This window comes from Microtus pennsylvanicus, chromosome X (assembly GCF_037038515.1).
Source record: "Microtus pennsylvanicus isolate mMicPen1 chromosome X, mMicPen1.hap1, whole genome shotgun sequence".
NCBI classification, from domain to species: Eukaryota; Metazoa; Chordata; class Mammalia; order Rodentia; family Cricetidae; genus Microtus; species Microtus pennsylvanicus.
The window spans coordinates 75666395-75678829 of record NC_134601.1 but is presented as its reverse complement, the minus strand read 5'-3'; the positions used below and the strand labels follow the sequence as shown (position 1 = coordinate 75678829).

General features: G+C 38.1%; 1 pseudogene; it reads left to right on the top strand.

The window, feature by feature from the left end:
- Positions 1-1090: 1090 nt before the first annotated feature.
- On the top strand, positions 1091-1532 carry LOC142840980 (ubiquitin-conjugating enzyme E2 D4-like; annotated as a pseudogene).
- Positions 1533-12435: the final 10903 nt, after the last annotated feature.

Sequence of the window (12435 nt, the reverse complement as noted above, 5' to 3'; positions counted from 1 at the left end):
TTGGACTTACGTTTTTACTCATATAATCAATAGCTATATTGGAAACCCTCAAGGAAATATTTTGTTGTGCAGTTATTTTCGTTATTGGAAAAATTATTCCAAAACACAAAATTGTTTCTGTAAGAACAACTAACACCCATAAATGTAGTATGAAAATGGAGTTTAGCTATTTTTCTTCTTTCTTATACTTTCATCATCCTGTTCTGTGGGACAGTCTTAGAAAATTAAGATGGTTTGTTACAAACTTGATTTTGAAACCTTCAGGATAATAACTACCAAAACATTACCAAAATATATAAATATTAAACTTGCTATATTATTTTAATTAGATAATGTCCTTAGGAATATATGTGGAGGTAAGGGATTGTGTAATTTAAACATATAGTATGGAGAAAGATTATGATAAAGTCATTATAATGGAGAAAGAACTCATTGAATTGATCTTATTTATTCTAGTAACTGGATGAAGGGATGTATTGTGTCCTTGTTTATCAGGTCAAAGAATAAGCACTGAATGAGGCCTACAGAAAAGAGTGCTTTCTGCCATTTTCCACTGTTTTAGTGTATTCATTGCCTGCACCCATGTTCCCCTCACCTCTATGATACACACTGCACCAGGTATCATCCACACCATTATGTTCTTGTGACCTCATAATGGACCTTTGTAAGTTGCTCAGGCACTGGAGGGGAACAACTGGGGTCAGAGCCATTAGCAGTCTGCCCGGAGCAGGAACTCTGGCGTCTCCAGGCAGCAGTGATTTCCAGCAGTTGTGCAGCCTCCGGGCACCACAGCCTCCTCCACAACGAGGGCGGATTCTCTAGCTCGGTACAGAACATCAACCAAGACCCCAAGAAGCAGGAATTGTGCAGCTTTTCAGGTACAGGTGAAAAGCTGATGTCCCTAGACCTTAGCTATCTCTCTACTCTATTAACCTTCCTGAATCCAATCGAGCTCTCATTGTAACCCAGCTCTGGCCTCAACCATATGCCCACCCTGGACTTCCATAGCTGTTTGGGCCCTAGTATCACCAAAGCCATCAACTACTTGTCAAGCCCAGTATAAAAGACTGTCCATCACATCGTGGAGACCATGGCTTTTAAGCATATCCAAAAAGAGCTCTTGGACCTGGTTCGTGACCCTCCAGCCCACTGCTCTGCAGGCCCTATCAGAGAAGATCTGTTTCACTGGCAGGCAACCATAAGGGGCCTGAAGACAGACCCTACCAAGGAGGGGCCTTTTTGCTGGTCATTCATTTCCCATCAGATTACCATTCAAACCACCCAAGATCACATTCACCACACGAATTTACCATCCGAATATCAACAGAAAGGGAAGCATCTGTCTTGACATACTGGGATCTGAGTGGTCACCAGCACTGATAATTTCTCAAGTTCTCCTGTCTGTATATGCCCTCTTGTGTGATCCGAACCTAGATGATCCATTGGTTCCTGAAATCGCGAAAGTCTACCACATGGACAAGACAAAGTATGATAGACTGGCTAGAGAGTGGACTGAGAAATTTGCTATGTGATTTCAACATGTAATCCCATGGCCATAGTAATAAAAGCAACGCTGGTGGTTCAGTTAATTGGTTGTCTTTTGTTTATTTTCTATAGAATGAAACTTTGCTCATTCCTTTGAGCACATATCACATGTCTTTCAAGCAGGCCAAAGTGGAAAGGGGAGAGACAATGCCATATAGAAGAGGTGGTGGGTGGTGGAAGAAGGGCAAAGGGGACTGTAATCCCCATTACCAAATTTTTATATTCCACCTCTTTTTCTGAGCGATTCCCTGAGGGTTTGGGGGGGGGGGAGACTATTGATATATTCTCTTATATTCTCATAATTTTTATTATAAATATTTACATAAACCAATACACACTCAAAAAAATAAGAAGAAAGTTCTCTGGCAAAAGTTGAGAGTAGCACAAGTATATGGGTATAAACAAATATTTAAAAGACAGTTTGACAACCTGACCATTTAGTACAACAATAGTAGGTTTATTCCTCCTTAGGGCCTATGACCTCCCCAGTCATAGGTTTTTGACAAGGTTTATGAGAATATCTCTTCTGAGACAGTCAGAAAGTGATTGGTTACTGCTACAACCACCATGCTACTGTTGCATCAGTGGATATGTCTTTCCTGACAGATTGTAGCCTCCAGTGTCCATTAAAGGTAAAGTCATTAATGTCTTTTCTCCCTTAGCAACCTACGGCACATCTTCCAGCACTACTGAATCTAGATGGTGTATGCACAGTTACCTTTTCAGTGTGAGATTTATATCTCTAACCAGTGGATAGATACCTGAAAATGAGTCTGTACAGTTTTGGTAGAGATGAGCAGAGTGATGGGTGCTCCTGGATGAGCGATAAAGATCTTCATTAGTCATGACCCAACAGGTAGCATGAGATCCTCTAATGTCAGTTCCCCTCACTGTTGACATAGGTTTCTGTTCTTTTGTGTCTAGAATTACTTCCCAAGCTCTCTCAGGTTTTATGTGGATGTAGTTATCCACATTGGTACCATTATGTTGACAGAGGTTTCTGTCCCGCTGGGTTCGGCAGCTGTTCAGTCCCAAAGAAACACACAGAGGTCTACATTAACTATAAACTGGTTGACCTATTATCTTGGACTTCTTATTCACTCTTACATCATAAATTAACCCATAATTCTTATCTGTGTTAACCTATGGCTTGGTACCTTTTATCAGTGTGGCATTCTCATCTTATTTCCTCTGCATCTGGGTAACAACTGCAAACTGAGCCTTTCCTCTTCCCATAACTCTCATATTCTTGTCACCCTGCCTCTACTTCCTGTCTGGTTGCCCCACCTATACTTTTTGCCTGGCTACTGGCCAATCAGGGTTTTATTAAACCAACCCAAGTGACAAATCTTTACAGGTTACAAAACCATTGTTTCACAGCACCTCACCATCCCCAAATCCAGGAGAATAGACCAGGTGAGTACTGCACATACTGTTTTGGTGTTGCAGTTGAGAAGCCACTAGAATTTTTAGGGGTGCTGTTAGACTTGCCCAAACTTTGATCCAGTGGTATACTTTCTATTAGCCTAACTAGGCAAAAACCTGTTCTCTATACAGGAGAAACCACTATCCTCCAAAACATTTTTTACATTTAATTGTTTATTCTTCTCTCACACATTACATTCCAACTGCAGTTTCCCCTCCCTTCTCTTCTCCCAACCCTCCACCTCTGCTCTCTCCCAGATCCACCCCTCTTTGCTCCCCTTCAAAAACGGGCAGGCCTCCCAGGGATATCAAGCAAACATGGCATAATAAGTTAGAATATGACTAGGCACAGGCTTGGATATGGCAACCTAGTAAAAAGAAGAGGGTCCCGAAAGTAGGCAAAATCATATTTTAATGCAAGTCAATATAACTCAGAACTTTTGAGAATTCCACTTTGTAAACCCAACACACATTTTACAATTATTTTCAGTTTTTGTTTACTTTTAACAATGTTATACAATAAAATCAGATTATTAAAGAACACTAAAATGTCTGTAAGAAAATTTACAGTTTAAATTTTAAAAATCAATAGTTCAAGAAAATGCTATCAGAAAATACACAAAGATCCTATGGAGAATTACAGTCTGATGGTATCTGTTTGAATCTACTTGGCAACAGAACAAAATTTTTCATTAAAATGTTAGTGTTTTGGAAAAATCCTAATTCCATTAGAATTTGTACACCTATGGATTAACCCTCAGTATAATAAACATATTTCTACCATAATGACATTTGATAATTTAATATATTAATTTTAGTAGTTAGGTATAGTAAAATTTAAAATTTTTACTTTCTAACAGATTTGCAAAGTTCAAGCAGGAAAAAAAACTTTTGTACTACATTTTCCTTATCCATTCTTCAGTTGAGGGGCATCTAGGTTCTTTCCAGGTTCTGGCTATTACAAATAATGCTGCTATGAACATACTTGAGTACATGTCCTTGTGATATATATCCTTTGGATATATACCCAAAAGTGGTATTGCTGGGTCTTGGAGTAGACTGATTTCTAATTTTCTGAAAAATTGCTATACAGATTTCCAAAGCAACTATATAAGTTTATACTCACACCAGCAGTGTGAGTGCATTACCTCACATCTTTTCCAGCATAAGCTGTCATCAGCACTTTTAATCTTGGCCATTCTGACAGGTGTAAGGTGGAATCTCAGAGTTATTTTGATTTGCATTTCTCTGATGGGTAAGGGTGTTGAGCATTTCCTTAAGTGTCTTTAAGTCATTTTAGATTTATCTGTTTAGATCTCTCTGTTTAGGTCTGTATCCCATTTTTTATTGGATTATTTGTTCTTTTGATGTCAAGTTTCATGAGTTCTTTGTATATTTTGGAGATTAGTACTTTTTCTGATGTGGGGTTTGTGAAGATATTTTCCCATTCTGTAGTATGCCATTTTATCTTATTGACCATCATTTGGGAAAAAAAAAACAGGATAGCCAAAATAATCCTGTATAATAAAGGAATTTCTGGAGGCATCACAATCCCGGACTTTAAACTTTACTGTAGAGCTACAGTACTGAAAACAATCTGGTATTGGCATAAAAACAGACAGGAGGATCAAAAGAACCTTATCAAAGACCCAGATATCAATTTACATACCAATTAACACGTGATTTTTGAAAAAGAAGCAAAAAATATAAAATGGAAAAAAGAAAGCATATTCAGCAAATGGTGCTGGGATAACTGGATATCAACATATAGAAGAATAAAAATAAATCCATATCTATTGCCATGCACAAAATTCAAGTCCAAATGGATCAAAGACATCAAGATAATGCCAACCACACTAAACCTCATAAAAGAAAAAGTGGGAAGTACACTTGAACACATTGGAACAGGAGACTGCTTCCTAAATATAACTGCAGGAAAACATATTCTTAATCTCTTACTGTTTTCATAAAGATTTGAGATGATTTATTTGGATGCAGAAAATGTTATTAAGATATTTTTGATAAATGTCAGATTTTTTTCTGAGCCAGAAAAAAGGAAACTACATAGAAAAATGAATTTATACTAGACATTTTTCTTTTTTCATGCATCCTCATATACTAGTATTTTTCTTCAACATATTTTAATGTTTACATATTAAAGAATTCTTTGTAAAATGTAAATTTTAGCACCTTATTTATAATTATGCTTTTAAATGGGCAATGGAGGGATGATAGATTTGTAAAGTTATTTAAATACCAATAAAAATCTAAATCAAATGAAATATGGAATATTTTAATTTTGTCATATGCCAAACTATAAAACACAAAATTTATTTTCCTAAACATTAAATCTAATCCTAAGCACTGCTGTGTAATTAAATACAGTAATGAAGATATTCTGTACACTGTCTGATACAGTAGTGTATTACTTTTCTGTGACAAAATACCTGATAAGAAACAACTTATGGGAGGAGATATTTATTTTGACTTATTATATATGAAGGGTTATAATCCATCACAGACGAGTAAGTGTGGTGACAGAAATGAAAATGGCTGGTTATGTTGTATTTACCGTCAATTTATAGTCAAGAAGCAGAGAGCAGACAGAAGTGGATCTGGGCTATCAAACCTTAAGGTATATCCCTCATAAATAAGTTCTTTCAAGAGATCTCTACCTCCTAAAAGTTCTAAAATTTTCTAAAATTGCACCACCAGTTGGATACCAAATGTTCAAATATATTAGTTCAAGTATGTTAGACATCTCACATTCAAATCACAGCCTTCTGCCTCTAATCCCTATGAGCTGATGCCATCTTATAATACAAAACAAATTTTTTCCAACTTTAGAAGTCCCTGTAGGGACTTTAACTGTGCTTTTAACAACTACAACACTGTTTAAAATCCCAAAGAATCTTCTGAGACTTAAGGAAGTCTCTTAACTGTGATCTCTTGTAAAGTTACAAAAATAAGTTACATATTTCATCTTATAAAGGCATGAATTAAACAGCCCTATTCCAAAAGGGAAGAATGGAGATATAGCAAAGAAAAAGTGAAGAAAAGAAAGAAGCATCTGTGCTCAAATGCATTCCAGTAGCCATGTCTATCCATCTCTGTCACCTAGGTAAAACCAGCTCTACTCCTGCATGTTTCTTTCAGCATACCTGCAGCTTTCTTTGGCATATATCTCATGATCCTGGTATCTTTAGCGTCATGGGGTCTGTTGGAACTTAGGCTTCACATTTACCACTTCACCCAGTGTCCTCCTTGCAGGGAGTATGAGCATATCACACACCTCCTGGCATCATGGCTTTCCATATCCTTAGTAAAAGCCTTGATGACTCACTCATTCATGTATTTTATGTCTGCAGAACAGGTACCTATAGAATATGCTGCCAGATTCTCCTGTCTGCTCAAGCTGTAGTCTGCCCCTTGTGCTAGGTGATATTGTTGGACCCTGAAAACAAAACAATACTTCCCTAAGCAGTTATTTTTGAGCAAAATACTCCTTCAGTAGTATTTTCAATTCATGCTCACTCCTTTAATTTTATAAGTTAGCAGCTTCAAGAGGTGAGATCTTACCCTCTTTCTTATTTCAGTACAGAGCACGACCCGTCTTCTATGTCTCACACCCCCACCCCATTATGTAAGTAGTGAAATGGGGTTTTATTATGTAGCTCTGGCTGATCTGGAACTCACACTGTAGACCAAGTTGGCCTAGAACTCACAGAGATCCATCTACCTGTATTTGGTTCTTGAGTGCTGCTGGGATTAAATTGCACCAGCAAATTCTAGCTAGGTTTATCTTTATTGTGCTAATCAGTGTAGCAATTAAAATTTATTTCTCTCCTGCCTTTTCAGAAACTTTAAACTTGTTCATATACCTTTATTCACTAAACTTCACATATACACTTCTCATTTTTGTACCTTGCTTATTGTATTGCATTTTCTCACAGTAGGCCTGAACAAATGGTAGTCATGCCATACCCTGAATACTATCCAATCTTGAAATTTCCTCCACCAAACAAATTAATCCACAGGGTACAGGCAGAATGGAGTCAGATACTTGACTAAATTGTAACATGAATGTCCTCTCTCACAGTTCCTGAGAGAGTCCTTATTCCTTCTCATGAGCTGCACCTCTGTTATCTATGTTTCTCCTGGTATTCTGAACTCCCAGCAGAATGCCCCATGAAATTCTGTTTATAGCACTGTAGGGCATCTCTGTCATGCAACTCCAAGTTCTTCCACATTCCTCAAACAGACCCATCCAAAGGCCTACAAACCACATGGTCAAGTTTAGCATAGCAACATCCCCATTCCTCAATATCAAATTTCTTGATTAGTTGTTTTTCTCATTGCTAAAACCAAATATATGACTAGAAGCAACTGAAAAGAGGAATGCTTTATTTTGGGAATAGTTTAAAAGTCCATAATAGTTGAGAGGCATGGCAATAGGAACATGTAATATCTGGCCATGTTGCATTCATAGTTAGGAGTCAGAACAGAAGAGGAATGTTTATCACAAATCAAAGAAAGGCATTCTCCAGAAACTCACTTCAGCAAGTCAGTGTTTACCCGTAAGTGGCCAATAGTCACACTGTCAAATACTAGAAATTAAGAAAGAAAACAAGAGCTCAAATTTTATCTAGTTTTCTGTTTGGATGGTTTCAAAAAAATTCTATTTTATTTTTTGCGCAACTTGAAAATTTTAATAAAATTTTGATATTAGGATATGTGACTGTAAAATATGAATACAATTTCTATCCTCATTACTATACATAATTGATTTAATAGACAACCCTGTAAAGAATGTGTATTATATTTGCAAGGAGTTAAATACAACCAGCTATGAAATTATTCTAGCCAGAAATTTAAAAATTTTTTATCATCAAGAAACAGAAATCTGTTTTATATACATAACTCATCAATAATAAGAACTTTTAAGACAATAATTTTACAGTATTATAATTTTTACAGTTGAAGTCCAATTTATAGTTCATAATTAATTTGTCTTTATTATTTTGCTTAAATTCTGTATTTTTATACAAGTCCACACGATAGTAAATTCTTGGGGCTAAACAAAGGAAACTAAATAGAGAGTTTGAGATAGTCATATTTAACATGCCAGAAAGGCAATAGTGTTTCTTATGAAAGCGTTTAATAGTCTTTACAATTCAAATTGGTTACTTTTTAAAATTTTTCCATTCAAAAATTTCCACTCCCCCCCTCCCATTCCCCACCCACTCCCCCACTCTACCTCCTCCCTCCCCCTCCAGCCTTAACAGAGGGAAAGGTACTCTGCCCTGTGGGATGTTCAAGGCCCTCCCCCCTCCATCCAGGCCTAGGAAGCTGTACATCTAAATAGACTAGGGTCCCAAAAAGCCAGTACATGCAGTAGAAACAAGTCCCAATGCCTTTATCAATGGCTTCTCAGTCAGCCCCCATTGTCAGACACATTCAAAGAGTCTGGTTTGATCACATGCTCGTCCAATCCCAGTCCAGCTGGATTTGGTGAGCTCCCATTAGATCAGGCACACTGTCTCAGTGTGTGGGTGCACCCCCTTGCATTCCTGACTTCCTTGCTCTTTTTCTCCCTCCTTCTGCTCCTCAACTGGACCTTGGGAGCTAAGTCCAGTGCTCTGATGTGGGTCTCTGCCTCTATCTATATCCATCGCCGGACAAAGATTCTATGGTGATATTTGAGATAATCATCAGTGTGATTATGGGGCAAGGCCAGTTCAGGCACACTCTACTGTGCTGCCCAAGGACCTAGCTGGAGACATCCCCATGGAAACCTGGGTTCCCCTCTAGAGCCAAGTCTCTTGCCAACCCTAAAATGGCTCCCTTAATGTAGATATCTTCTTCCCTGATCCTTTATATGCCATTCCTCCATCTCCACCCTCCCACTCCCCCAAGCTCTTCCCAGTCTTTCTCTTCTCCCTTCTCTCTCCCCCTCTCCCCTTCCTCCAATCCTATCCCACCCCCATGCTCCCAACTTTTGCCCAGCGATCTTGTCTGCTTCCAATTTCCAGGAGGATCTATATATGTTTTTCTTTGGGTTCACCTTGTTATTTGGCTTCTCTAGGCTTGTGAGCTATAGGCATAATGTCCTTTGTTTATGGCAAGAGTCCACAAATGAATGAGTATACACCATATTCATCTTTTGGGGTCTGGGTTGTAGTGAGGAGCAGCAGGCTGCATTTTGCTACCAGGCTCACGCACGGCCAGCTTAGCCCAGGAATAACAATACACAAATTGTATTCTTTTAAACACTGCCTGGTCCATTAGTTCCAGCCTCTTATTGTCTAATTCTCACATCTTGATTAACCCGTTTCTAATAATCTGTGTAACACCACAAAGTGGTGGCTTACCAGGAAGAATCGTAACCTGCTTCCATCTTGGAGAGGAGAGCTATATCGTCTACCTCACTTCTCTTCTTCCCGGAATTCTGTTCTGTCTACTCTGCTTATCTAAGTTATGCCCTATCAGAAAGCCAAGGCAGTTTCTTTATTAACCAATGAAATTAACACAAAAAAAGACCCACCTACATCATTTCCCCTTTTTCTGTTTAAAAAAAAGGAAGGCTTTGACTTTAACATAGTAAAATTACATATAACAAAACAGTTATCAAGTAAGAATTACAGTTACAGTATTTATATTTTGTCTTTTATCATAACTAAGGAAAACTATAACTATCTATTTATTCTTCAACTCAATCAAAGACTCCATAAGGATATAATATTACCTAAGTAAACAAGAAATAAGCAACTTCCAAAACTCTAGAAATGGCAGAGACACCTCGCTGCCTGGACAGTCACCCAAAGTTCTTTTGTAACATTGGGGCATCCATCTTCGTCCTTCAGGCCCATAGTTTCCAGCAGACATTTCCATGAAGCAGGAAATTTCAAAGAGAGTTCAGTCACTTTCTGCTGTGTCCTGTAGAATGTCTCGCAGACTCTTTCATGAATCAGGAACCCCGAAAGACCATCTCACCTTTAGGCAAGTTCAGCAGTCCTCTCTTTGCGGGTTCTTTGTGTCCAGTTTATGCATCAGTCCAGGCAAGAGCAGTTTCTTGCCCAAATGGTTATCAAACTCCATAAGGAGCCTCTTCAATGCCCATCTTGTTCTTGAAGTAGATTGGTGCTGCCAGGAGCAGATGTGTCTCATTGTCATGAAAAGCCCTAAATTATTAAAACATTTAAAATGCCATATTCTGTAGTCTTTGAAAGATATGAAGAATGCCTATCTGAAATATATCTGTGCACATCTAGAAAATCTAACTAACATGACTACAAGCTTGACTATTATCGATGATTATCCATTAACAACATATATTTCCTATTATACATTACATTTTTAAATGAACTGCACAATCGCAATACCTTAATCAATATCAGAAATACATATACATATAACAAAATTGACCTTAAATTTATGTCAACAAGGCAAAATTTATACCAATGTAAATTATTCATATCTATATCATATCCCCCTTTAAATGTAAAAGAACATTTATTTATAAACAATATTTGCGAATATGGATGTAGTTATTTCTCTCCAAACTGCTTCGTGCTGAATGGGGGCACTATTAATCCAGTCTTTCGTTGTATACCCTGTGTGCCAGCTTCATCTCAGTCAGTAGTTGAGTGAAGTGATTTTCTGAAGGTGTTCACTGCTGCAACCTTTCAGGAGGGCGTGGTCTATCATACCATATTGGGATAGAAGCAATCCACGGGGTCTCATCATCTGTGAAAACAAAAGAAGACCCTCTCCAAAGCATCATATCCTTAGACTCAAATTCTGAAATCATAATACCTTATGATATCCATTCTGGTTCCACTTGGCAGCCCATATAATGAAATGTCTCTCTGTACTTAGCTCCTTTACAGTGAAAAGATTCAAAGAAAACACAATAATACAAAGAATCCAGACTCTTAGAATTTTCCATTTTTACGTGGCTTATTTTCCTTTATTTCTTTTAATCTATAACTATCTGTACTCTGTCTCTTTAAAGACTTTACATTTTTTAAAACATTAACTTTATTCTCTATATTTTTTTCTTCTCTCTCCCAAGCCTACATACATTTATCCAACACTGTGACCCATTTACGGGTCTTTTATGTCTGAATCTGTTCTATTGTGAATTTGTAATTTTTTTACTATCCAGGAGCACTTCTTAAAATGCTAAGCACTTCTTAAAAACTTAAGTTGCACCATGTAGAGGTAATAAGGTACCTTCTGTGTCCTGCCCAGTCTAAACCTTAACTGCACTGTTATTATGGTAATTACAATAGTTCCTGCCTGAGACCAGCAAAGTTCAGCATGGCGGAGCTGAGCCGCTCCTGCCTCAGAGTCATTTGGTGCCCCTGAGCCACGCACAGTTCCAGGCACACAGCAGTCCACATTGCCATCAAGCAAGCTGTAGCACTTTACTACAAATGCTCTATTCAAAAGCTCTGTCTTCTCTAGGAGCCAGACAGAGATTGCAATGGTGGCACAGCCCAGGAGCAGAGTTTTAAAACCGCAGCTTTTTTCCCCTTGCAGCTGCTCAGTCAGGATATTCTCTCTGTGGCACATCGTAGTAAATAGCAAAAGCTGTGTTAAACTCTGTTTTTTTTTCTGTGTTTAAAATTAAACTCTCACAAGTTTTACGTGGAGTTCATTACTGCATTGGAGCACTACTCTGTAGAAGGAGCGACGTCTGCGTTCCCGCCCAGCTAGCTTTATACCTGAAATAACAACACACAAATTGTATTCTTTTAAACACTGCCTGGCCCATTATATCTAGCCTCTTCTTGGCTAACTCTCATATCTTGCTTAACCCATTTCTAATAATATGTGTAGCACCATGAGCTGCTGGCTTACCAGGAAGGATATTAACCTGCATCCATCTCAGAGAGGAGAGCTATGGCAATTGCCTCACTGCCTTCTTCCTTCCAGCATTCAGTTCTGTTTACTCCGCCTACCCAATTTTCTGCCCTATCAAAGGGCCAAGGCAGTTTCTCTATTAACCAATTAAAGTAACAAATGACCCTCCTCCATCATTGGGTTATCTCACTCAGGATAGTGTTTTCTATTTCTATCCATTTGCATGCAAAATTCAAGATGTCATTCTTTTTCCAACTGAATAGTACTCCATTGCTTATATATTAAACACTTCCTTTATCCATTAATCCATTGAGGGGCATCTAGGTTGTTTCCAGGTTCGGGCAATTACATAATGCTGCTATGAACATAGTTGAACAAATGCTTTTGTAGTATGATTGGCCATCTCTTGAGTATATTCCCAAGAGTGGTATTCCTGGATCCTGAGGTATGTTGATTCCCAATTTCCTGAGAAACCACCACACTGATTTCCAAAGTAGTTGCACAAGTTTGCATTCCCGCCAGCAATGAAAGAGTGTTCCCCTTATTCCACATCCTCTCCAGCATAGGCTATCATTGGTGTTTTTGATTTTAGCCATT